The following is a 27,211-nucleotide window of genomic DNA, read 5'->3' as shown; positions in this document are numbered from 1 at the left end:
CAGGTCACTTATCCATTCTTCTGCCTCAGTTATTCTGCTATTGATTCCTTCTAGTGTATTTTTCATTTCAGTTACTGTATTGTTCACCTCTGTTTGTTTGTTTTTTAGTTACTCTAAGTCTTTGTTAAACATTTTTTGCATCTTCTTGATCTTTGTCTCCATTCTTTTTCTGAGGTCCTGGATCATCTTCACTATCATTATTCTTAATTCTTTTTCTGGCAGGTTTCCTATCTCCATTTCATTTAGTTGTTTCTCTGGGGTTTTGTCTTTTTCCTTCATCTGGTACATAGCCCTCTGCTTTCTCATCTTGTCTATCTTTCTGTGAATGTGGTTTTTGTTCCACAGGCTGCAGGATTGTAGTTCTTGCTTCTGCTTTTTGACCTCTGGTCAATTTTCTGTTTTTTGTAGTTTCTTTGGTTTTGGTATCAGAGTAATGCTGATCTCATAGAAGGAGTTTGGAAGCATTCCTTTCCCTTGAATTTTTTGGGAGCTTTATTTTATTCTCTCATTTGGAACATATTTTTCTATCTTCTCATATTTTTTGACTTTCTCTGTCTCTGAAATTATGCAAAACAGTTACCTATCTGGTCCTGAAGGTGTGTCCTTATGTGGGAGCATCTCCATGTTGCCAGTGGCCTCAGTGAGACAGCCAGATCTGAAGTAAGCATGGACTGTCTTCTCCTGGGGTCCACTGGCACATGCCGCCTTGATGGGAGGTAATGCCAGAGTTGGAGGGGCTAGAGTTAGTGCCAGGTGTGAACCAGGGATTTTCCCAGGCTCAGTAGCAGTCACTGCCTTGTCATGAGGCAGGGGCAGGGCCTAAGGAGCTGAAGCCCCACTTCTGAGCTGGCTCCACTTTTCCCCAGTGCACACAAAGTCAGTCTTCACCTTATCAGGGAGCAGTGCTATAGCAGAAGAGAGTGGAGCAGGAGTCCTCTGTGGGCATTGGGATGCACTGGGGTAGTCTTTGAAGGCCAAGCAGAGTACCAGGCAGTTCATTCTTTTGCCTCTATACTGGGACTGAGAGCAAGCAAGCCTGTGCATGCATTCTTCAAGAGCAGTCTTAGTTTCTTACTGCCCTCATGTAAGCCCCACTTGTTTACAAACCAGCTAAGGGGGTTTGTCTTCCCAGGGGTGAACCCCAAGGCTAGGTGCCTAATATGGGGCTTGTGCCTCTCACTACCCAGGGAAGGTTTCCCAAGCCTGTAATATCCCCTGTTTTTCTGGGTCACCCATAAGGAGTGTGGGTCCCAACTAGATCGCTCCTCCTCCCTTCCTACCAGACATTTTGTGGTTATTTCTTTATAGCCTCAGTTGTAGAAGAGCCATTCTGCTAGTCTTTATGTCATTTTAAGTGAGAGTTGTTCTATATGTATTTGTATTTTTGATGCATTCGTAGGGGAGGTGAGCTCAGAGTTCTCCTACACTGCCATCTTTATCCCCCTCTCCTAGCTAGCCCATTTCTATCTCTGACACTATCAGTGTAGGTACTGATTAAGGCTGTATCCTTGACCATTCATCATTCTCTCCCTGTTTATCTGTAGCAATCATATTCTCTACTCTGTTTCAATCATCATTTCAATATAAATTGTTCTTAAAATTTTGTCTCCATTAATTCTATCCATCTGAAATTCCAGACTTTTTAAAATTACTATGTGAATGTGGATTTTTGTTAAGCTCAATTTTGTGACCAAATATTTACACTGTATATCTTGCCATCATGGCAAATTCCACAAAAACCCCCACAAAAGCCAGATTTTTTATCAACTTGACTCTTACTACTAAATTACTTTTTTATGTTAACAATACTAGTGTTCTCTCATGAACTCAATCCTTTTCACATGTTAGGTTGTTTTATTTTATTCCATTATTTTATGCCTGGAGCTGAGCTATTATGGAAGACACAAAAAACAAATGAACTTTGAGCCTTGTCTTAAGGGGTGAACTTGATGATTAACCAGATGTATAACACTAAATGATAAATTCTCTAGTTATGGGTATGAAAAGCATACAAAGGATGTACATAAATGTCTAACTGAAAACTAAACTGAAGGGTCAGAAGATGCCTCTAATCTCAACCTGTATGATCTCAGAAAAGAGGACCACTGAATTTTGTTTTGAAGTTTGTTAGTTTGTCAGAAAAAGAGTATGGGAAAAGAAAGAGCTTCCCTGTCAGAAGGAATAGCAATTATAAAGACATGAAGTCACTTGAGCATGAAACATTCTTAACCTAACTCCTACTCTTGCCTTTCCTCCCATAATCAATTTGTCACAGAGTCTTCTACTCTGACTTCAGGACATTCCTCTCACTCTCTACATTTCCTTTGCTACCACTTGAACTTTCATTAACTCTTATCTGGATTTATCTCTTAAATTCTTAACTGATCTTCCTGCATTTCGTCTCTTCTGATTCCAACTCATCCTACACACCAAAGTCAGATAACTGTAATTATGTTAGAAACATGAACTGAATTTGGTCTTAAAGTTTGAATTAGAGCTTGTCACTATTCCGATTCAAGAATGGATGTTTGAGTCATTCTCTTAAGTAAAAGAGACAAGAAAAATAAAAGTTTGTATCTTTCTAATGTAACCTGAAGAGAGATAGCTAGATAAACATAGATGTTAGATAGATAAATGATAGATAGATGATTGATAGATAGATAGATAGATAGATAAAGATACAGAACAGAGGACTGTACCATGAAGCAAAATAAGAAGGGAAAGTCTGTTCCAGAGAGTTCAGCAAAAGTCACAGAAAGGAGTTGCCATTTGCAGGGATTCGATGTTTGAGTAAAAAAAAAAAAAGAAGAAGAAGAAGAAGAAGAAATAAGAAAAATAAAATCCAGACAGAGGCAAAATCTTGTGGAAAAACACACAACCATAAATATCTTATATATAAGTTAATATATATCTTGGGAATTATGAATGACCTGCTTACGCTAGGAAATATTATGTGCAAATCTGAATCATTGGGGGCAGTTTTCAGAGCTCCTAATAAACTCTAGAGTGAATGCTGAACTTCTTAAGTTGAAATCAAAGGTATTTGTGATGGTTTCAGTGACCTTTTAGTTACTTCTTTCTACTTCTTTATATAACCCATTGTATATTACTCAGGGTTTTCCAGAGAAATAGAATCAATAAGATGTGCATGTATATGTGTGTGTGTGTGTGTGTGTGTGTGTGTGTTTGTATATATATAGAGAGAGATTTTAAGGAATTGGATCACATCATTATGGAGTGTGACAAATCTAAAATCTGTAGGGTTAGCCAGCAGGATGGAGACCCATGGAAGAATTGGTGTTGTAGTTCAAGTATGAAGGCCATAAAGCTGTAGACCTGGTGTATTAGTCAGCCCTGGCTGCAATGACAAATTACCATAGACTTAGTAGCTCAAACAACAGAAATTTATTTTCCCATAGTTCTGGAGGCTGAAAAGTCCAAGATCAAGGTATGGCAGTGTTCATTTTCTAGTGAGGGTTCTCTTCCTTTCTGGCAGATGGGCACCTTCTTCATATGTCCTTATAAACTGGAAATATCCTCTTCTCTTCTCTTCCCTTCCCTTCCCTTCCCTTCTCTTCCCTTTCCCTCCCTTCCCTTCTCTTCTCTTCTCTTCTCTTCTCTTTCTTTCTCTCTCTCTCTCTCTCCTTCTTCTTCTATAAGGCCACCAATCCTATCAAGTTATCACCCCACCCTTATGACTTTATTACCTCCTAAAAGCCCTATCTCCAAATACTTTAATTACCTCCTAAAATTACCTTAGTTACCTCTATTTACAAATACAATCACATTGTGGGTTAGGGATTCGAAATATAAATTTTGAAGGGATACATTTCAGTCCATAGAACGTGGGAAGAGGTGATGTTGCAGTTGAACTTTGAAGGCTTCTGCTGGTGGAATTCCTTCTTGCTCAGTGGAAGCCAATCTTTTGGTCTATTCAGGTCTTCAACTGGTTGGATGAGCCCATCCACATTATGGAGGGAATCTGCTTTACTCAAAGTCCACTAATATAAAGGTTAGCTTCATCCAAATATGCTCTCACAGAAACATCTGTAATAATTTTTGACCAAATATCTGGCACTGTGGTCAAGTTGACACATTAAATTAACCATCACACTCATGTTTCCTCCCAAACTGCTTTCCTCTTTTCTTTGACATGCTTCAAAACATCCTTCCCCCAATGTTTACTCACCTGGAATATATTATTTCCCTACCTCTATTTAGAAAAATTCCACCCATTTGGTAAGATACAGATCAAATGCCATCACTTTCATAAAGGTTCCTTTGATTATTCCCCAGAAGCAATTACTATACTCTTCTGTTTCAAAGTCTCTAGTAATTTGTAGCATTTGTGGCATGTAGTTCTTATTATAAACAGATATATAATTTGTGTGCTTATATAAGTTTTGTTACTAAATTTTCATCAAGTTTATCTCTGGAGTATCTCAAAAGCAGTATCTTTCACTGTTTCATATCTACTCATAATTCTTATTATTTTCTATTTCCCCATGTTGCCAACAGAGGGACACTGAGTTTCAACTGGGGTTCAGCTCTTCTACTTTGTGGTAGGATAATTAGAGAGATTATGAGAAAAAAAGAGTTGGTGAAGAATCAAATGTATAGCAGGCCTATACTATGATGTGTGAAATGTTTGAAATTACACAATTATATATGCTTACATTAGAATATGAGGTAATAAACAATTAAATCATTCTATATAATATCACAGGTGGGTTTTATCAATATTTATGATATTACAGGTGGGTTTTATCAATATTTAAACACATTTTTTACAGAAAGCTATTTTGATATTCTAGAAGCACAGGAGGAAATATTCTATAACATCACATCTTTTATAATGCAAAAATTTTTATGTTATCTAAACATGATATATTAATTTTCTAGGGTTCCCTTAATAAATTGTCACAAAACTGAATGGTCTTAAACAAGTGAAATTTATTGTCTCACAGTTTTGGAGCTCAGATGTCCAAAATCAAGATGCCCATACTCTTTCAAGGCTATAGGGGAGAATCTGTCCCATACCTTCTCTTAGCTCTGGTGTCACCAGTAATCATTGGCATTCTTCAGTTTGCAATCATCTCACTCCAGTCTCTGCCTCTGTAGTCAAATGTCATTCTTCTTTTTTTATCTCATCATCCTCTTCTTATAATGACACCAGTAATATCTGATTAAGGTCTCAGCCTACTCCATTATGACCTCATCTTAACTAATTACATCTGCAAATAACCTATTTTCAAATAAGGTTACATTCTGAAGTACTGGGGGTTAGGACTTTGACATACCTTTTCAGAGGGAATATTTCAACCCATAAAAATGATCGATTAAGAATGCTTCCTTTTATATTCAGAAATATCCTAAAAGATTGATAGACCACATTTTAAAATGACTATCTCAATAGACCTAATAATTATTTGATCAAATTTAAGATCCATTCCTGAGTATAAAAACAAAACCAAAGAAAAGGCCAAAAAGTAACTCTTAAAATAGGAATGAAAGGATATTGATATTTGCAAAAATATTATTCTGTTAGATTGTTAAAACAATTAACTAAAGAACTGTTTGAATTCATAATGAAGTTGAATGGATCTTGGACATAAGATAAACATACACAAATTGAATATTTTCATGTATACCACAGAAAACATTTAGAAAATTAGTCAAAAATAACTTTCACAACTAAAGAATAGGCAGTTTCATACATTACTAATATATATGCACCAAGACAAATATATTGTTATATATTCCATTTCTTGATAGGAAGACAATATTTAAAAGCTGATGTCAATTCTACATAAATCACACTTTAAGTTTAATATGAAGAAAACTTGACAAAATGATTCTTCAGTGAATTGAATGTTCATGAATAAAAAAATTACTCATCCTCCCCAAATGATTTCCAACATTTTCTGAGGGTTTCTCAGGGTGAGGAATGCTTAGAACAGGTCTCTCACTTTCTTCCTCCCAAGCCTCCTTGTTACCCTCATGCTGGCGGTATTGCAAATAAAGCTTATATAGTCATCTCTCTGCGGGACACAACTAAACTCAGCTGGTGACTGCCACTGCTACCACCATTCTGGTCTCCAAGGAGACAATAATCACCTTTTTTCTTCTGTTCCAAGAAGAAAACCGGACCTTGATTTCAACTGAATGACTTACAACTGCTTCTCATTTTAAAGTCAAGCTGGTTTTCTTTTACCAACCAAAATATTCCAAGTCTTCATACTGTAGAGTCCAGAAAAAACTTTTACCTGCCCTTAAAGACAGAAAGATAGTGGCTTTTTATTAACTTCAAGTAAGTATTTATCACCTACTAATTAATACTATTTTACCTGAATATGTTCAGCTAATATTCTGCAAAGAGCTTTGAGAGATAGAAAAATAAAGGTTAGGGTCCTGTCTTTTAAGTATTGATAAAATGAGAGTAACATATAATCACACCTAGAGAAAAATGCAAACAATATATAATTAGTTGCTAAATTGGATGGTATAGAATGTAACTGTAATAAAAGGAGAAGTTAGGCAGGATAATTTCCAACGGGCTTGACAGTCCTTAAATGTTGGGCTCCTGACATTGGTGTGCAGGTATTTTAAGGGACAGAAATGACTTAATGTAGTTTGAGCATCCCATGTTAATGAAAACATAATTTTCTGAATCTGTTTCAAAGTGAAACTTCTTTCTATAATATTTTCATTAAAGTAACATTTATGGAAATCCGATTGATTATACCCATCTTTTGCTGTACAGTGTGTAGAATCCGTGGTGATTCTGATCATGTGTTAATGCAATGCCCATTATCACATGTAATACTGCCTACAATCTTGTAAGGAGGGAATTACTATCCTTACTTCAAAATTGTTGAAAATGAATCCAGGAAGTTAGAGTAGTTTGCCTGATCACACCATTAGTGGTGCACAAAACTGGTGTAAGTTCCTGGAGTATTCACTAAATGTCAGAGAATAGAGTAATGGGGTAGCCTGAGGCAGGGAGGGGTGAAGTTTTTTATCAAATAGAAAACATTTTTTGGAAAAGTAGAATAAATATCCCAGGAATAAATCTGAGTTAGAAGAAGCAAAAAAATAAATGTTTCATATTAAATTTTAAGAAAGGAAAAATAGACGATAAGGAGAAATTTAGCATAAAGAAACAAAACATTATATAGGATAAGTCAAATGGGAAACCATAGGAAATAGTAACATAAGAGGGAAGATAACTCATTCAATATCTGGCCACATCTTATCTCTTCATCCCTATTTCTTACCACTTCTTTTCCAGATAGTCGAGTCAAAATGAGCATTTTTACGTGCCTTGCAAATTACAAACTCTCTAGACACTGTCTTTTTACTTGTTCTTTGGTATCCAATACCATCCTAGTCATAATTGTAGATAGTTATTCCTATCATAAAAGGGCTATGCCATGAATAGAGAAAATCAGATTAAAGGAACACATTTTTGTAAATTAGTAATATACTCACAGAAATAAAAAGAAAGTCTAATGTTAATGCTTATGCTGATAACTGATACTCCATGTTGCATCAAGGAAACAAAGGAACATTGTCCAGAAAAACCTGAATTGCCAGACTAAAAGGAACTACTGAATACTCAGTAGATTCTGAAATTTTATCCTGGGGAAAAAGAGAGGACTCTAAAAACTCAAGAGAGAGAAACAGAATGAAAAATGGTGATATACAAAGATGAATGAATGGGAAAGATATAAGGTTTCTGATCTGCCAGATCAGTGAAATGATGCCTTCAAAATACCAAAAGAAAATGATTTGCAACCTAAAATTCTCTAACCAGTCTAGCTATCAATTGAGTAGGAGACTATAACAAAGACATCTGCAAATGTGTTAATTTTTTTAAAAGATAAAAATGACTTTTATGAATATATAAAATAAATCAATAATTTTATTTCACCCCAAAATTGATGTTAAAACCAATTCAAATGAGAATTTGAATATATATTTAGAAATGCTAAAATTAATTTGCAGTTATAAAAATTATTAATTCGTATAGAGCAATATGAGGTAATGATTGAAATCATCTTTTCTTTAAGGCAAAATCAATTATCTCTATATGCTAGACAAAACTCATTTGGATTATTATGGAAAAGATGATTTGAATGACTATCAGTTTTCTACACCTTGACTTATACCCCTAAACAATTATAAAACCGTTTAGTCAATGGGAAGATTATCCAAGAAATACACTTGTATAGGTCAGGTAATTCCTGAAGAGTTTGCTAGAGGATGCCCAGAACTCCACTGAAGGGACATTCAGTAATCTTTTTGTCCTTTTCCAATTCTGTGACATTTTTTCCTGACATGAAAGAGAACTCTCAATTTTAAATTCTTAAGCATTTAGGAAGCCAGTGAAAGATAATCTTCAACAAGACAAAGAATAATCCAAGAAAAAAATAACATGAAGTTTCTGGAGGGTAGGTAATTCTTCCAGTTCCATTGCTCGATTGCTGCAGGAGAGCAGAGAAGCTCCAATATGATAGCCGAGCAACAGTCACAGCAGGAAACCAATCATTAAGAGCAATGTGAAAAAAAAAATTAAGTGCAATTATATATTATGTATATATGGGATCTCCGGAGGAAATTATTCCCATACTTTGACAGATCTGTTACTGTATTTAGAGAAGGAAAAAAAAAAAAAAGCAGTAGATACCCAGAAACTAAGCAAATGAAAAAGTGCAATTATTAATGCCAGGGAAAAACCACTATTTTATAAGAAGACAAAAATAAATGCAATACAATGCTTGGATTGATACTAAGGCATATTTGTATATCATAATAAAATAATGACTTATTTGATTGATTTAATGCATGCTTATGATGTAACTATACTGGGCTATTGGATGCTGGGGAAATGTGTTGAAATAAGCGGGCTAAAACCATCCTATAATAGGAAGTTAGTAAATGATGTCAAAATATGATAGTCTAGGAAATAAAACCTTAACATTACTTTTTAAAAATATATTTTTTTAAGTGTCTGTAAAAAAATGAATGAAACATTTGAAAATTTGTCTTGGGGGAAGAAGATCTGGGTTGAGTGAGAACTGAAGAATGAGCTCTTCATTTTCATTAAAAGACTCAGTTTTATTTGATTACTCAACTATGTGTATTTATAATATTGACACAAATACAAAATAATTTCCAAAAAATGAACAAATATGTAACTGCACAGTGTGTGTGTGTGGTAGAAACAGGATTAATACAGGTGGCTGAAGTTGGGAAATTATTCTTAGTTGAGGTAATATTTGATTTGGTACCTTTTGAGATTCAGCGTTTTCTTGATGGAAAAAGAAAAGTAAAGGTTTTTCAGTGTAGAAAATATTATGTGAGTTGGTCTCGACCATTCAAATAAGTTTACTGAGTTATGGATATAACTGAGTTGTGAATATAATTCTGTATTTAATTATCTCTGACATTTCCAGACTATTTACATAAAATTTATATCTATATATAATGAAATGCATAAAAACTACATAAATTTAATTCCTTGTATCCTTGCTTCATGTGTGTTGCATAGATTTGTAAGTGTCTGCTTTTCTGATGTTCTAATATTTTAACTTGCATTGTTCAGGAGAGAACAAAAAGAAGAATGAATTACATGTGGGCTGACATAAAGAACTTCCACATTCTTGTATGGAAAGCAAGTCTTTAATATATGCAAGCATATATTTTCTTATAAGCAGATGTTGACATTAGAAAATAACACGTAATTGAGCACAGATGGTGTGCTTGGCATACTAAAAATGCTTAGGGGAAAGCACTTAGCAGAAAGCACAGATTTTCTTTTCAGTTAGGATTCTTTTGGCTTTAAATATTCCAGATTTCTTTCTCACTTAATGCCTCTTTGCAAAGGGAGTATTCTGAGCCAGTATGAAAATGATAATATACTAAATATTAATGATAGATATAAAAGTGATTGTTATTCCAAATCAACCTCAAAAGAATGATGCTACATAGCTTAAGTGTAAATGGTAATTAACATTAGTATTATGTATAAATTACATATATATCTATTATATCTTTTATTTCCAATTTTTATTATAGTGATATGACTATTACATTCATTTATATTGAATAAACTAACCTTAAACTTGCTGTGGTGATAGCTTAGTATTTCTGATAATTGTAGTGAATTAAACCTGCAGCAGAATAAAATAGTGTCTACTTTCTCCTATTAATGTTTCCTGTTGAAGTGTGTCTAAATACTTAACCAAAATACTAATGATGATAATTGAGGGAAGAAATGGGGGGGAAAATTAGATAAATAATGGTTTCAAATTAGCATTTGGTATAGCAAAATAATGCTAATTTTCATTTTAAAGTATAATACCAAGACATCCACACCATGTTCACAGCACTGACTTTTTAAAATGTTAAAAGATGTATTTGAAGTTGTTTTCTCCTTATGAAAGAGGAGAGAGGACAGACTATATCACAAATTTCTGGGCTGTGCCCAATTTTTTATGTTCAGTTGAGAAAGGACTTGAATTATTTTATGCCCCAAAGCCATCTCTTCCTCACAAAGGTTTTCCCATAGACTTCAAAGTAGGAGCCACAGGGGTGCATATTAACACTGAAATGGATGAAAAACAGATTCAAATTTTTGAATGAGCATAACAAATCGAAAAGCAGCTAGTAGAAATAATCAGCAGATCAGTCACTGACAGACCATTTGAATCTCTATTATATTAAAGTCAAATGAAAAGGATGAACATAATTTTTTCTGTGAATGTGGAAAATCTGACAGTAGAAATGCCTATTCATAAGACAGGGGAAAAGGAAACATTTAACTCAGATGCAATGTACCATTACTCTGACAATAAAGCATGCAGGATACTTTATTCTTTGCATACCATGCTAAATCTCAGGATATGCAAGGATCTTGGTGACTTAACAGTTCTTAATCATTCTCACAGAGAATTTTTTAAAAATAAAGACCCGAGAAGAGTTAGATACTCTGGTATTCTCTGAGTATAAGTAAGTTATTTTTTCGGGAAGGTTTGCCTCATATGAATCTCTTAAGAATCAAAAGGATAGCATGGAAGATTTATTTTGAGGAGCTTTGATTAAAATTATTTCTATACATTTCAAATTTTTCTTTTAACTCTGGGTGGAGGATTACTAATTAAATTGACTCATCACATATTTATTGAATATGTTATGATAGTGAACTAGCTGCAGAATAATCAATGGAAAAGTTTTATTCAACAAAATTTGAGGCCATTATAATACTGGAGAACAGAAAGTGTGCCATCAACAGAACAAAAATTTTGAAATATTCCAAAAAATAGCTAATGAGATTGGATAAATTCTTAGAACAGAGGAACCTGCAGCTGAAGGCACCAAGAGTAAGTGAGGGATTTCACCCAGTGGAGTTCCAGGTAAGCTCCAAGTTCAGTATCAACTAGTACCAACTGCCGAAACAGCAATCATTAAAGTGTTCATTAAACTCTATTCTGAACAGTTGTTGTCTTCCTTCTTACTGCTATGAAAATAGAAGCGCTATTGACGAGGGATAGATGAAAGGGCAACGTGGTTGCATCTCCTTCACAGTGGCTCTAAACCATGGTGACATTGTTAGGATTAGATGCGGAGCCTTTACAAAGTACTAATTCTTAGCTTGCCCTCCCCAGATAGTCTGAGTCTATTGGTTTTCACAAGACCCAGAAGTCAGTATTTTTGATAAACTTCCCAGGTAGAAGTTTTTTACAGTTTGGTCACTGGTGAATCCTCAGCATCTAGAACAGTTTCTAACACAGTAGGAACTCAATAGGTGTTTGCAGAGTGAATGGATAAATGAATGAGAATCAGATTGCCTTTAAGAAAAATATGAATAACTAGATAGTTGTATATAATTGAAAGATAAGGTCACAGTTCTAAAGAAAAAAACAAGTGATCCTAGATTTTACATACAATTGAATGATCAATAAAATGTAAGGAAAAAAAGTAAGCATGTTTTGAAATATGCATACACAATTTACTACCAAATCAAACTATGTGAAAGCATGACTCAAGGTCATACTATAAGCAAATAAATAAGAAATCCAAGAAGTAGAGCACAGGATATAAGTAGCATTTGAGTACAACACAAATGTAGTAAATAAAATCTGAAATAATTAAAAGAGAACCCAGTAGGCCTTGCCACCTGGAAGATTCTCATCACTGCAGGGAATATTTTCTTTATTTGGTCTCCAATCACACTACTGGTTTTATAGTGAATAACTTTATAAATAAATTTTAAATGCTGCTTATTACACTTGAGTTAGTCAAATCAAGCCATAAATATTTAATAAAATTACCAAATAAAATATAATTGTTAATAGCTGTGGTATGAAATATATTTGGTCTTCATCACTGGTTCCCGACACAGGAACTCCTAAAACCCTTGAGATTCCCTGCGTGATGGGAATGTCTTTTGTTATTCTTGAGGAACCCCATTTGATCACACTTGAGTTTATGCTAATGAGGTGACTAAGGGGGTGTCCCTAGATAGCCTCTGAGTGGCACTGATCACCAGAGTAAATAATCAGAGGGCTGGAACTTTCAACTTCACCCACCAGCCTCCAGGAAAGGAGGTGAGAGGGGCTGGAGATTAAGCTCTATAAAAGCTCTTGAATAACAGCATTTGATGAGCTTCCAAATTGATGAACATTTTCACATGCCTGCTCCTGTGCTGGGAACACTTCAGATCCTGCCCTATGTACCTCTTCATCTGGCTGTTTATCTGTATCCTTTAAAAATAAATCAGTAAATGTCATAAAGTGCCTTTCTGATTTCTGTGAGCTGTTCCAGCAAACTATTGAACCTAAGGATGGAGTTGTGGGAACCCCCGAATTATAGTGGATTTAAAACAGTATTTCAGTCAGAAGTATGCGGGCCAGGACTTTGGACTAGCATTTGAAATGGGGAGCCATATGTAGGACTGAGCCCTTAAGGTGAGCTAGAATTGAATTGAATTGCTAAACACCCAGTTGTTATCAGGTGAATCAGAGGATTGGTTGTTGGTTTTGGAACAATATTTTGGCCTGGTTTCTTTCACTCAGTATAATTATTGTAATACTCTTAAGTTATATAGTATGTATCAGTAGTTCATTCCTTTTTATTGCTGAGTACTGCTTCTTTGTATAGAGATATAATAATTTATCCATTCACCTGTTGATCAACATTTAGATTGTTTCTCATTCTGGGCCTTTACAAATAAAACTGCTATGAACATTCATACACAAGTTTTTGTATAGCCATAAGCTTTCACCTCTTTTGCGTAAATACCTAGGAGTGGAAAGTCTGGATCATATGGCAGGTGACTGTTTAACTTTTTTAGGAAACTGCCAAACCATTTCCCATTTTGTATCCTACCAGCAGTGTATGGGAGTTTTAATTCCTTTGCATCCTTGAGAATACTCGGTATGGTCAATTGTGTACATGTTTTTAAGTTTAGCTATTCTCATGAGTGTGTAATAGTATCTCACTGTTATTTTAATTTGCATTTTCCTAATGATTAATGATGTTTAGCATTTTTTCATACGATTATTTTTTAAAGTTGTCTTCTTTGATGCAGTGTCTGGTTAAATAATTTGGGTTTTGTTCCTTAATTGGGATGTAAAATAGTGTTTTAAAAATTCCTCTCAGGTGCTTCAAGTTCTTAAGAATTTTTAAATTTTGTCTTTTCATTCTGATAATGACTTAAAAATTAGTGCAGTTGTATTATGTTTCATTAGGACGACAGTGTATAACAAAATTCTGCCAAGCAATTTCAACTCCTGCATTTCCATTTATGTGCATAAAGAATTACCAGAGCTACAGAGAAGCAAATAGTTGCCTATTTAATTATCAAATACTTGTGCTGAATGATTGATGCCAGGCAATCTACATCGCATTATTGCTTTTACCCTCTGGAATCTTAAGATTTTTTGCATCAACTTTTCTCTAATTAATCAATTCATATAAGCAAATTGACCTTGATATTCTGTATTTTTTCTAGATTTTTCTTCCTTATGTCCTAATATCCTCCATTCTACTTACCACATACAAAAAAAAAAAGACATTTTTTAAAAGTCTCTTCTTGCTAGCTTAGGAGAAGAAAGTCTCTTCAGAAATACATTTCTTTCACCTTATGATCAAGGAGCATGTAAGATTTGCCACATTCCTCCCATTTATTTTTGTCTTTTTAACATGGAACCACAAAATTATTAACATGAAAAAGTGGGACTGTTTTGTTTATGAAGATATATACTGTTACTGTGTACCATCACCTTTTTTTCTCTAGGTCAACATTGGCACATGTCAATTTAAATATTTTAACATCACCCTTCAGCTGATAGGTGTTGAGGTACAGGAAGGAGAGGTGAAAAAGGCACGTGGACTTAGTTGTCCCGCAGCATGTGGGATCTTAGTTCCCCAACCAGGATCAAACCCACGTCCCCTGCATTGGAAGGCGGATTCTTAACCACTGGACCACCAGGGAAGTCCCATGGAAACTTGTTAATCATAGGTTAAGGGCAAACAAGAAGAGAGGGAACCGGTCAGAATGGCCATCATCAAAAAGTCTACAAACAATAAATGCTGGAGAGGATGTGGAGAAAAGGGAACCCTCTTGCACTGTTGGTGGGAATGTAAATTGATACAGCCACTATGGAGAACAGTATGGAGGTTCCTTAAAAGACTAAAAATAGAACTAACATACGACCCAGCAATCCCACTACTGGGCGTATACCCTGAGAAAACCATAATTCAAAAAGAGTCATGTACCACAATGTTCATTGCAGCTCTATTTACAATGGCCAGGACATGGAAGCAATCTAAGTGTCCATTGACAGATGAATGGATAAAGAAGATGTGGCACATATATACAATGGAATATTACTCAGCATTAAAAAGAAACAAAATTGAGATTTGTAGTGAGGTGGATGGACCTAGAGTCTGTCATAGAGAGTTAAGTAAGTCAGAAAGAGAAAAACAAATACCATATGTTAACACATATATATGGAATCTAAAACAAAAGGGTTCTGAAGAATGTAGGGGCAGTACAGGAATAAGAGGCAGGCATAGAGAATGGACTTGAGGACACAGGGAGGGGGAAGGGTAAGCTGGGACGAAGTGAGAGAGTGGCATGCACATAGATACACTACCAAATGTAAAATAGATAGGTAGTGGAAAGCAGCCACATAGCACAGCTAGATCAACTCTGTGCTTTGTGACCACCTAGAGGGGTGGGATAGGGAGGGTGGCAGGGAAGGAGATGCAAGAGGGAAGAGATAAGGGGACATATGTATATGTATAACTGATTCACTTTGTTATAAAGCAGAAACTAACACACCACTGTAAAGCAATTATACTCTAATAAAGATGTTAAAAAAAAAAAGAAGAGAGGGAGAATCTTGTAAATCATTTAACTTATTCATTCTTTCCACAATTATATGTTTAACATTAGGTACTATGCTACATGCTGATGATACAAAGGTGAAAGAAGACATGGACCTTGCCTTGGGAGAACTTTTACAACATGCATGTTGCATATGTGTAAAATAACATTTTTCAGGCTACATGTATTTGTAGAATTTGTAGATGCACTAACTGTGACTAGATGATTTCCCTGTTTTGGCTAATCAAGGAGAGAAATAGTAGAGAGTCATCTTTCCCCTGTGCCTAGAGATTGGAATTTTGATCATCATAGAATTAGAGTACACTAAGAATTTCAAGAACACTTAGAAACAGTGAAGAGGTATTAAATTATTTGTTAAGTTCACACATTTATTTGCAGTGAAATTATCCAATTTTACTTATCATCATCCAAGACTAGTATAGTTTCCTATGTCATGGCGTAAAAGAATGGACTTAGCTGATTACATCATCATTTATACATCTTTTATTTTCTTATATGTTTTAAAAGAAAAGGGGAAGAAACCCTTCTTTGTTATATTTATGCAATCAAGAGTTGATAAATGATTATTTTTGGTATAACTTCATAAATATTCTTATCTCTCTTCTGCCTTCCATTTGTTGCTTTACCTTAAAAAAAAGCCTCAGATTATTTGATATTCTAAAAATAAAGAACAAGCTGGACACGATACTCTCACTACAGTTTAAAATTTTAAATAGCAATATTTAAGGTATCGTCAACATTATTTTTTTTTTTTTTTTTTTTTTTTTTTGCTGTACGCGGGCCTCTCACTGCTGTGGCCTCTCCCGTTGCGGAGCACAGGCTCCGGACACACAGGCTCCGCGGCCATGGCTCGCGGGCCCAGCCGCTCCGCGGCACGTGGGATCCCCCGGGATCGGGGCACGAACCCGTGTCCCCCGCACCGGCAGGCGGACTCCCAACCACTGCGCCACCAGGAAGCCCCGTCAACATTATTTGTGACATTTAAAACCTAGTGTATACAAATCATTCATAATAGAAATTTAATTTCTTTGATTTGATTACAGTCTAACAAATTGTTTATTCTGAATTACTTTCATTTCTACCTACTCTTTCTCTTATTTGTATTATTTTCTTAAGTTTAATTTTAAAATTCTCTTGTTATACTCTCAGTTTGTTTTTTACTTTGTTATTTATGCTTAAATTTACAAGCTATTTCAGACAAAATGAAGCAAATTCTGTGGCTTCTGTTTAATTTGTCCTATTGGTAAAATAAAAATTGTATCCTAATATGACCTATGTGCCTCTCACACTTGTTCAAAGAATTGAAGGATGCCTTATACACTGTTACTTCACTCCACCCTATATTTCTGCTGTCATTACCACTCACTCCTCATTTCATTATTGTCTTGTTTCAACATGTTGCCCAACTACCCCTTTTACACCTGCCTGTGTTCTCTGCCACATTAATTTAATACCCAGAACGTTAGCCCTTTTTCATATTAACCATTTTATTTTTCAGATCAGATAAATTTTTATTTCTAATGATTTTTGTAGTCCCATTTCCAAATCGATGGAAATTATTATGAAATTAAAACATCATTTTGTGCCCATATGGAAGAGAACTTTTTTTTGAAAGTACAATGCTTTGTAAAGCTACACTAACATGTATCAGATACTTTGTGTCCTAATTACCATACCCTTAATGAAAAGTGGCTGTTTTGTAAAAAATGAAAAAAACCACATATAGCAGAAATTCATTAAAAATTAAAATTTATGGAAAGTTTTCAGTTAATAGAGTGAATCAAATTGATACCCAACATTTATAGAAAGGAGACAAAAATAAACAAATAATCTTTTTATCAAAAAAAAATGTAAGTACTCTGTATACCAGAAATAATAGTACATTATAACCATTTTTATCATAGAAAAAATGTACTAGTTCCTTTGAGGAAGCATCCTTTGTCCAGAAAATTTCACTTATGGGCTTCTGAATGGAGCTTTATAACTTTATTCACAGGTTCATACTATTAACTTCTCTCCAACTACTCTTTACTGTTTATTTTACTCTCCATGTGCCTTTATTGTATAATGCTTAACATTCCTTAAGTATTTTTTATTTCATGTACTGTTTCTCAAAGTAGATTAACTGGTTTGACATCATCTTATATTTCTTTTTCATATAAATCTAAGTCCAATATTGATACTTGGTTGAGATCTGCTCCAGCCTCCGTCAGTAACAATATACTTATAAATTTGTGCAAAAAATGTATTTTAATGTGGTTTTTATATTTGATAAGACCCTGGGCCACGAACATGGAATTAGCGATAAGAACAGAAAGATGAGTCAAGCATGACTGTGGTTTTCAGCTTTGGTAATTGAGTCCCTTATGTTTAGAGACTGGGAAGGGACAAAAGTAGGTGATTTGGGAGAAACATGCACAGGAGGAATAATAGATGTGCAGGTGCAAATAATGAGAGTAGATTTGGCTTGATAAGCTTCAGGTGCCTGCATTACTTTCAGGTGGTAATGATTAATAGGTAGTAGGAAATATAAGTGTAGCAACAGGGTGATGAAATAGCTTTGGTAAGACCTAGTTATTTGAAGTGACTGGACTGGATGAAATCCATTGGGAGAATGCTAAAAAAGAAGAAAGGAAGAAAGAGAAGGGAAGGAAAGAAGGAAGGGAGAGAGAGAAGAAGGGAGAGAGAGAGAGAGGGAGGGAGGAAGGAAAGGGAAACAATGAATAGCTCAGGAATCTGACTGTAAAACTAGTGGTCAGTTATTTTAAGGCCAGATTAGTAGGCATAAGCCTAAAGGAGGACACAAAATAACACATGTAACCTATGAATAAAAGAAAAAAGGTTATATAAGCATGATTTATAGTTTGTGAACAGAGTCTGAGACTCAAGGTTTCTATCCAGGAATGTAGGAGAAGTGATTCACAAACATTCTGATGAACCACGGGAACCATCAAGTTTATCTTCCACAATTGCTAACTGCCTAGCTATGAAAATTTTTGAATTCAGGATTCAAGAATTCCAACTAATGAATGAACTTGGGTAAGAGATAGAAAACTCAGTCAAAAATAGGCTTAGGCAATACGGACTATTAAAATAGTTATCAGAAAAACAGGTTCATGTACAGGGATTAGTTAATAAGAAACTCTAGTGCAAATGCAAAGTAAGAATCCAGCAGGAGTGCCTATAAAACCACTGTACATTATCAATATTTTCCCTTGTGTCTAGGTTGGGGCTCTTAAAAGTAGAGGCAAATAAAGTCATTTCAGCTGACGTCTATGGAGGTGGGAAACCAGGTTTATTCACTCAAACACAGGCCTCCCCAAAAGGAAAAGAGCAGGTCAGGCAGGCTCACCCAAAGATCAGGTGTAGGGTCTCAGGCTCAGCTCCTTTCAGGCTCTCCAATCAAATTCGTCACTTCTCTTCCACGGAGTAGGATTGAAAGGCAAAGAGTACAACTCCAGGGAAGTCCCTCCACATTGAACCATGAGAATTGAGGATAAAGCAACCTCCCCTATCTAGCAGAACACAAGGTTTGTAGTCTCTCTGCTCCTTCTTCCATGAGTTACTGCCAAAGATAATGAGAAAGTGCTCATTTCTCTGGGTTCCTTTTCTTTTTTTTTTTTTTTTTTCTTTTGCGGTACGTGGGCCTCTCGCTGTTGTGGCCTCTCCCGTTGCAGAGCACAGGCTCCGGACACGCAGGCTCAGCGGCCATGGCTCATGGGCCCAGCCGCTCCGCGGCATGTGGGATCTTCCCGGACCGGGGCACGAACCCGTGTCCCCTGCATCGGCAGGCAGACTCTCAACCACTTTGCCACCAGGGAAGCCCTGGGTTCCTTTTATAAAAGCTTTCACTCTCCCTCTCCTCCCTCTCCTCTCTGTACTAGAACAAAGATTCCTCCCTTTCTGGGCCTTGTTCCAGCCAGCTTAGGGTGCTTGCCATCTTCCACACTAGGGCTAAGAACAGACCAAGGCAGTTAGGATTTTGATGAGTAAGAGGCTACGTCTTGCTACCCTGCCCTAATAATTCACTAGAGTATGCCAAAGAAAAGGTTAGTATTAGTAAGAGAATTGCTCATCTTATAGTTTTTTCATTCTGATAGTAGAATAGGATTTTTCCCTTTTCTTCATTACTTTCCAAGCATAAAATCTGGAAAAAGCTGATAACTTTTCCTCAACTCAAGAGAGGGGAAAGTGGGGTATAAGCAGATAAATGAGGGCCAGCCTTGGAGGGAGCTGGGCTGGGGATTTCCTGTCCTTCCAAACTTCCAGGGTATAGTTAGGTGGCTTGTATTTACATCTGCCAAATCTCCCCTCACCAGAAAAAGGGTTAAGTCTACTCCCTATCCTGTAATTATGGTTTTTGGTTCTGAAGTTTTGATTGAGACCCCCAGGTAGTGTTTTTGCTGACACAGATCTCTTCCTACCTAGAGCTTTGGGTGGGGACATCCCACTATGTTGGAAGTATTTATCCTTTTTTTTTTTTTTTTTTTTTTAGTTCCTTCAGCAGCCCTCTCAGCAGCTCTGTTCACTTTAAATTGTATCAGGAAAATTAAAGAGAATATCTTTTCAATACAAAAAACATGGTGAAGAGATTTTGAAAAATAAGTCTATTGGATTTCAACCCAGTGTTCTACACTGATTTTTTTTTTTTTTTTTTTTTTTTTTTTGCAGTACACGGGCCTCTCACTGTTGTGGCCTCTCCCGTTGCGGAGCACAGGCTCCTGATGTGCAGGCTCAGCGGCCATGGCTCACGGGCCCAGCCGCTTTGCGGCATGTGGGATCCTCCCGGACCGGGGCACGAACCCACGTCCCCCGCATCAGTAGGCGGACTCCCAACCACTGCGTCACCAGGGAAGCCCTACACTGATTATTTTTTTAGCTTCACTATATAGCATTTTATTCAGAAGTCTTTAATAAATTAAATTACCTAGGCTGTTAATAATTCAAGAGATTATATCAGAAGCCTGCAACATTTTCTCCTGCCACATTGTGCTACAATTAGTCTTTTATCAGCTTCATAATTTATGACTATTTTTTTCACACAGTCTTTTAAATTTTTCCAAAAGTTGGTTGCCTTCTTTGTAAACTTCTCTTTATTTTTAATAATATAATTTGCTTTCTGTGGTTTGGAATGACATCATACCAATGGAAATTATCATATTAGACAAGAAGATTAACATTACATTTTACTGTAAGTCATTGAAAATGTTCATAGACAAATAGAAATGATCAGACACTTACCACTTTTGCACTATAAAATGTAAGTCCTACAAAGGAGATAATGAAAATAAAATAAATAGCAATTAAATTATGAATAATTAAATGAACCAAAAGAAAAATATGTAAAATTAGATTATCAACTCTTATTCCACATACATATGTTGATATAAAATGATGTTCCTTTATTTTTCACCAAACTCAGTGCTTTGCAATGATTGCCTCTATTGTTTTGATATTACATTAGTGCTAGTAGCATTTAGGATTTTGTTTGTTTATGTATCAGACCTATCCACAGTGGCTAAAACAAAAAGGAATTATTTTTTTTCAAGTAACAAGAGTCAGGAAATAGGCAATTGAGGTCAGTGCAGCTGCTTAACGAAATCATCAAGGACCAACACTCATCCTGGCTTCCTGATCTACCATCCTTAGCATATAATTTTGGACACTGCTCCACTTCCAGGGAATTTGATCTTATTTCAGGCAGAAAAGAAGGGCAAAAGGCAGGGCAACTCAGTCTGTCCTACAAAGAGACCTCTACTTATAACCTTGGCTGGAACACAGCAACCCCAGACCCCTTTCAATTATTTTTAAACATGTGTTTTAACCAAATAAAAGTGGGGCTCTCTTAGGCCTTCCTCAAAAAAACAAGAAAAATCTCAAACAAACCACCTAATTAGAAAAAGAAGAATAAACAAAACCTAAAGTCAGTAGAAGGAAGGAAATAATAAAGATCAGAAAGGAAATAAATAATGTAGAGATTAAAAAAACAATAGAAAAGTCAATAAAACCAAGAGCTGTTTCTTTGAAAGGATAAACAAGATTAACAAACCTCTGGCCAAGCCCACCAAGGAGAAAAGAGAGAGAACACAAACACAATAAGAAATGAAAAAGGAAACATAACAACTGATATGCAGAAATACAAAAAACCATAAGGGAATACTATGACTAATTATATGCCAACAAATTCGACAATCTAGAAGAGATGGACAAGTTTCTAGAAACATATAGCCCAGCAAAATTGAATCAAGAAGAAATAGATAATTTGAACAGACCTATCACAAGAACTGAAATAGAATCTGTAATTTAAAAACTCCCTACAAACAAAAGTCCAGGACCAGATGACTTCATAGGTGAATTCTACCAAACATACAAAGAAGAATTTATACCAGTCTTTCCCAAACTTCCAAAAAATTGAAGCGGAGGGAACACTCCCAAGGACATTCAATGAAGCTACCATCACCCTGATACCAAAACCAGACACCACCAAAAAAGAAATTACAGGCTAAAAGAAGGGCTGTCTTAGTAAGAAAATAATATATTTGCTGTTGCATCTCTTTTTGACAGAAATAGGTTAAAACACTATAATGACTGCAGAAGTTTTCAAAATTAGAATGCTTAAGATTCAACTAGAATGTTTATCAGAGGTAGATTTCAAGTCCTCAAAAGGAGAGACTCATTCTGTAGGGGAGAGTCATCTCAGTTAATTCTGATACAGATGGTTCACAGACCATTCTTTGAGAAATGCTAGTAAATTCTAGAAAAGTTCATTGAAGATCCTTTCCATTACGATTAGTTGAGTTCAAAGATAATTGGTGTTTTAATTTATTTGAACTTTTTGCTTCATCTTCTTGTAATTTTATTCTTTTACTTCTAATATTTTCCATCTTTTTATTTCTATATATGAGACTATCTGTTATTGCAAGCCTAGTCATTTCTAATAATAATAATGATTAAGTGAACTTAATAATTATTTTTCTATCTTCATTGATTCTTTTTTTCTAAACACATTTATTTATTTATTTTTGGCTGCATTGGGTCTTCATTGCTGTGCAGCACTTCTCATTGCAGTGGCTTCTCTTGTTGCGGAGCACGGGCTCTAGGCGTGCGGGCTTCAGTTGTTGTGGCACACGGGCTCAGTAGTTGTGGTGCACAGGCTTAGTTTCTCCGTGGCATGTGGGATCTTCCTAGACCAGGGCTCGAACCAGTGCCCCCTGCTGGATTCTTAACCACTTCACCACCAGGGAAGTCCTGATTCTTGAAACATAACCAGTCTGGAAACTGTTATATGCTTTTGGGAATAAACACTAGATCCATTACTTAAGGTAAAGTTTGAGATATATTTAAAGATGGCAACATATTGAGACTTTTTCAAGATTGAGAGTATGTAAGCATCAAGTCCTCAGAACTGCTGGTGTAAGAAGACTCCTTCTCTATCTCTTCCCTTTGATTCTGGTACTGATTTTAGCAAATATCTTTCATAGCCTTCCATTGACTAGAATGTGGTCTACCTTAAAAGAAGCAAAGGAGCTTAGTAGCTGTAAGTTACTAAGAAGTTCCACCCTCCTTGCTCATATTCAGTGATGAGCTAGAGCAGGCTTGTGCCAGCTAATTAGAGGCAAGTGTCAACACCTATTTCTAGCTCCATGCTCAATGACGTCAGCTTGGTAGTTTGAAATTGGCCTTCGTGGGTATATTTTACACCACAGAAATTGGCAAATGCTACAAATTAAGTTTTTGCTTTGTTTTTACTAGAACATTACTGCTTATAAATTTACCTGACTTTCCTCAGCTTCAACCCCTCAGAAATTTGAGTTTTGTTTTACATAGCTAAGAGGTAGGGCTGAAGGAAGAAAGAAAAGAAAAAGGAAGGAAGGAAAGTGGGAGAAAGGAATGAAGGAAGGAAGAAAGAGACAGAGAGAGATTTGGTGATATCAGTCAAAATCTGGGCCTGCCTTGTTCTCAATTTCATTCCATATTTTTTTAAAAAAATGAATTAGAGTCTGAGGATCGGAAATAGAATTCTTCTTAATAGAATTAAATTTAAAACATTTTTTTCAATACCATATTAGTTTCTACTAAAAAATCCTTGGTTACATTAAATTTGTTTCACTCATCCATCTCCAGATGAAGGATCTAGGCATTTTTGAAGGACAGGATAGGAAGAAAGGTGTGGAATAGCTCTAGAACAAAGTCATATAAATGATTTACTGTGTTCTGTAGGATACAGATTATGGGTTGCTGAGATCATCACAATGGAAGGTACTGATTTGCTTATAAGAAAGTAGAAAGTCAGAACTGATTCAGCTCTCAAAGAACACTACAGAATGATGTTCTATAAAATTCTAGCAAGACAGGCTGCATTGTTAGGCGGCCTCCACACTACCTGTTTTTACAAGATGCCCTTGACTGATGCACAGAGCCAGCTATCCTTAAATCAACACAGTATGATAATAGTGAAGAAATAATTTTGTAATTGCTTTTGTTGTGGCAGTTCTATGGAATCCTCAAGGCAAACTGCATACTTTGAAATGGGATGAAGTTAGTACTCCAAAAACAACAGTCCCACATAGGTCATTGATTAATGACGTGCAATACATGCACTCTGGTTAAGTTTGTATTTTGCAAATCAGTCTATATAAGTCTGGCACATCATGTAATAGACTTGAAAAATGATCTCAACCAAGGATATGAACTTTGGGAAGACAGATATACCAAGAGTCATTGTAAAGAATGCAGTCACCATCCCTTCCAAAAGAATCCAACATTACAGTTTAAAATAACAGAAATTCTGAAATAGGTATTTTATGAACAGACAAGGCAGTCATAAGACTCTATTAGCTGTGTATACATACATTTTAAATGATCTTATTTTGCTTCTAATTTTTATTTAAATCTGTTACAGTATCCATCTGGTTCCATTCACTTTTACCTATATACACCATGAAAGACATTTTTCTAATTGATATCAATATTATTAATATTATCAAGTGTTCTCAAAAATTGTATACCAAACTATTGAACTAAAAGTGATTAACTCCACTCAATCTCATGTGTATTAAATATTCACTTGGTAAAAACCTAACTCAAAGTAGAGAAAGTTTTAAAATAGGCCAATTGGGCTTCCGTGGTGGCACAGTGGTTGAGAGTCCGCCTGCCGATGCAGGGGACATGGGTTCATGCCCCGGTCTGGGAAGATCCCACATGCCGCGGAGCGGCTAGGCCCGTGAGCCATGGCCGCTGAGCCTGCGCGTCCGGAGCCTGTGCTCCGGAACGGGAGAGGCCACAACAGTGAGAGGCCCACCTACTGCAAAAAATAATAATAATAATAAAATTAAAAAATAAAATAGACCAATTTCACAATAACTGAGGACAGGTGTGGAGGTGACAGAGGCATAAGGGTGAATCTAGGGCCCACATTGTCCTTAGAACTCTTTCTACCTACTCACCCTGCTTCTCTCTGAGTTTTCGCCACATTCTCTATTAATACAATCAGGTTTCCTCCATGTGGTGGGGAAAACGGGCAAGGCTAGCACTTAATTATACTTTCTGCACTGTGAATCCAGAAGCAAGAGAGTTACTTTTAAGCCTCCTAACAAAGAAAGAATGTCCAGTTTAGTCTAAATTATGTGTTTATCTTTGAAAGCAGTCACTGTGGAGAGGACAATGAGTTGGTCAAAAGGCCTAAATGAGAAGCTAAGCCATATACCTTCTCCTAAATCTGGGAATAGTTGAGATTGATATGATTTATTTTCAGTACTTTTTAGCTTTCTCACAAAAGTTAGCAGAATTTTAAGAGCTTTTATTTTCCAGTTCACACAGGAATAGCTGATGAACATATATAACAATTTCCAGCTTACAAAGTGTTTCTTCACAGATGTCATCGTATTTGCTTCAGGTAGTTTGAGTAGGTTTTTGTCCTTTGTTGCTGAGAAGCCTAATTCACAAGGCCTATTGGACTTGGTTTTCCATATTCAATCTAATTCGTTATAATTATAATTATTCCAAATGAGAAAACTGAGATTTAGTGATGTTTTTCAAGTACCCAAGGTGAATAAAGATTCTATTTCAGAATTTCAGACTCCAATTCATGTTTCTTTTTTTTTTTTTTTTTTTTTTTTTGCGGTATGCGGGCCTCTCACTGTTGTGGCCTCCCCCGTTGCGGAGCACAGGCTCCGGACGCGCAGGCTCAGCGGCCATGGCTCACGGGCCCAGCTGCTCCGCGGCATATGGGATCCTCCCAGACCGGGGCACGAACCCGTATCCCCTGCATCGGCAGGCGGACTCTCAACCACTTGCGCCACCAGGGAGGCCCCATGTTTCTCTTTTTTTGTTTTTGTTTTTAAATTTTGAATGAAACTGAAAAGAAGGCATGTCCAGCTATTGAAGCTTTTATCATCTTATTGTTTAAATTTCTGTACTATCATTAGCCTGCCTTTTGAGGGCAACTATATCCCAAAGCCAGTAAGAATCCAAGTGTTGCTTTCATCTCAATGACCATTTATAAATTACTTTTTGGTGAATGAGAAACAGTGACTCCATTTGCACTGTAAGACTTCCTTGTTCTTGATTAAATTGCTAATTTGAATCAATAGGAATAGAAAGTCACCTTGGTTCTTACAACAACACTGTTAGGTGAACATATTGCTCAATTTTCTGTTCATTTTGTGGAAGCAAATCAGAGCACCATTAGCCTAAGACTTTATTCAAAAATGCTGCAAACAGGAATGTTCACAATGACCATTGTCACGAAGAAGGAAGGAAAATTTTAGCTGAGCTTTAGCAAGAGGAGTTATACAAAATTGAGATAATTTTGGAAATAGTTGGTCAAAATCAGTTCTGAGAAGATGGAGAAATTGTTCTGCAGATTAGTAGTTATTTGTTAGTCAATTCGAATTTCTCAAGAAGTATGAGGAGGAAGAGTTAGGGACTAAGGTCATGTGTCAGTAGGGTGGGAGAAACAGCTGTGGGAGACAAGGACCTGCCTCAGTAGAAACTGTCAGTCTTTCAAGCTCTCTTACAATTCTATTCTAGTCTATGTAGTATAGACTCATCTCCCTTCATTTATGTTTGGGTTACATTGTCTGTCTGGACTGCATATAAATAGAACTCTGTTAATGCGTCTCATTATTTATTTACAAGAAGATCTAGATTTTTGAATTCCTTTTTAAAATAAGTTATTTGTACTTAACTTAATCAAACCCCAAAATTTAACCAAAACAAACCTAAAGGGCTTCCCTGGTGGCGCAGTGGTTGAGGGTCTGCCTGCTGATGCAGGGGACGTGGGTTCGTGCCCCGGTCCGGGAGGATCCCGCATGCCGCGGAGCGGCTGGGCCCGTGGGCCATGGCCGCTGAGCCCGCGAGCCATGGTCGCGGAGCCTGCGCGTCCGGGGCCTGTGCTCTGCAACGGGAGAGGCCACAACAGTGAGAGGCCTGCGTAACGCAAAAAAAAAAAAAAAAAAAAAAAAAACCTAAAAAAACCCTCTTTCACTCATTGTCACTAAATGTTTTTTTAAATATTCCCCTGATAGCTTTGATCTGCATTCTAGCATCATCTATAATTGGACAGTAAGAAGTATGTAGGGCTTGCTTAATACATGAATATAATATTATATATAATTTAATACAATAGTTAAAAGGATGAATTAATATATCTTAATGTAAGCTAAATCATTTGAAATCTGTTACCTTAAATATATTAACTTGGAAAATAGCATCAATAATTCTGTTCACTGGAAACCATATAACAGGGGCCCTGAAAATGTATGAGTGCTGAATAATATTCATTATGGAAAT

Source organism: Mesoplodon densirostris, chromosome 11 (genome assembly GCF_025265405.1).
Source record: "Mesoplodon densirostris isolate mMesDen1 chromosome 11, mMesDen1 primary haplotype, whole genome shotgun sequence".
Taxonomy (NCBI): Eukaryota; Metazoa; Chordata; class Mammalia; order Artiodactyla; family Ziphiidae; genus Mesoplodon; species Mesoplodon densirostris.
The sequence above is the reverse complement of the archived record's forward strand: the minus strand, read 5'-3'. Positions refer to the sequence as shown.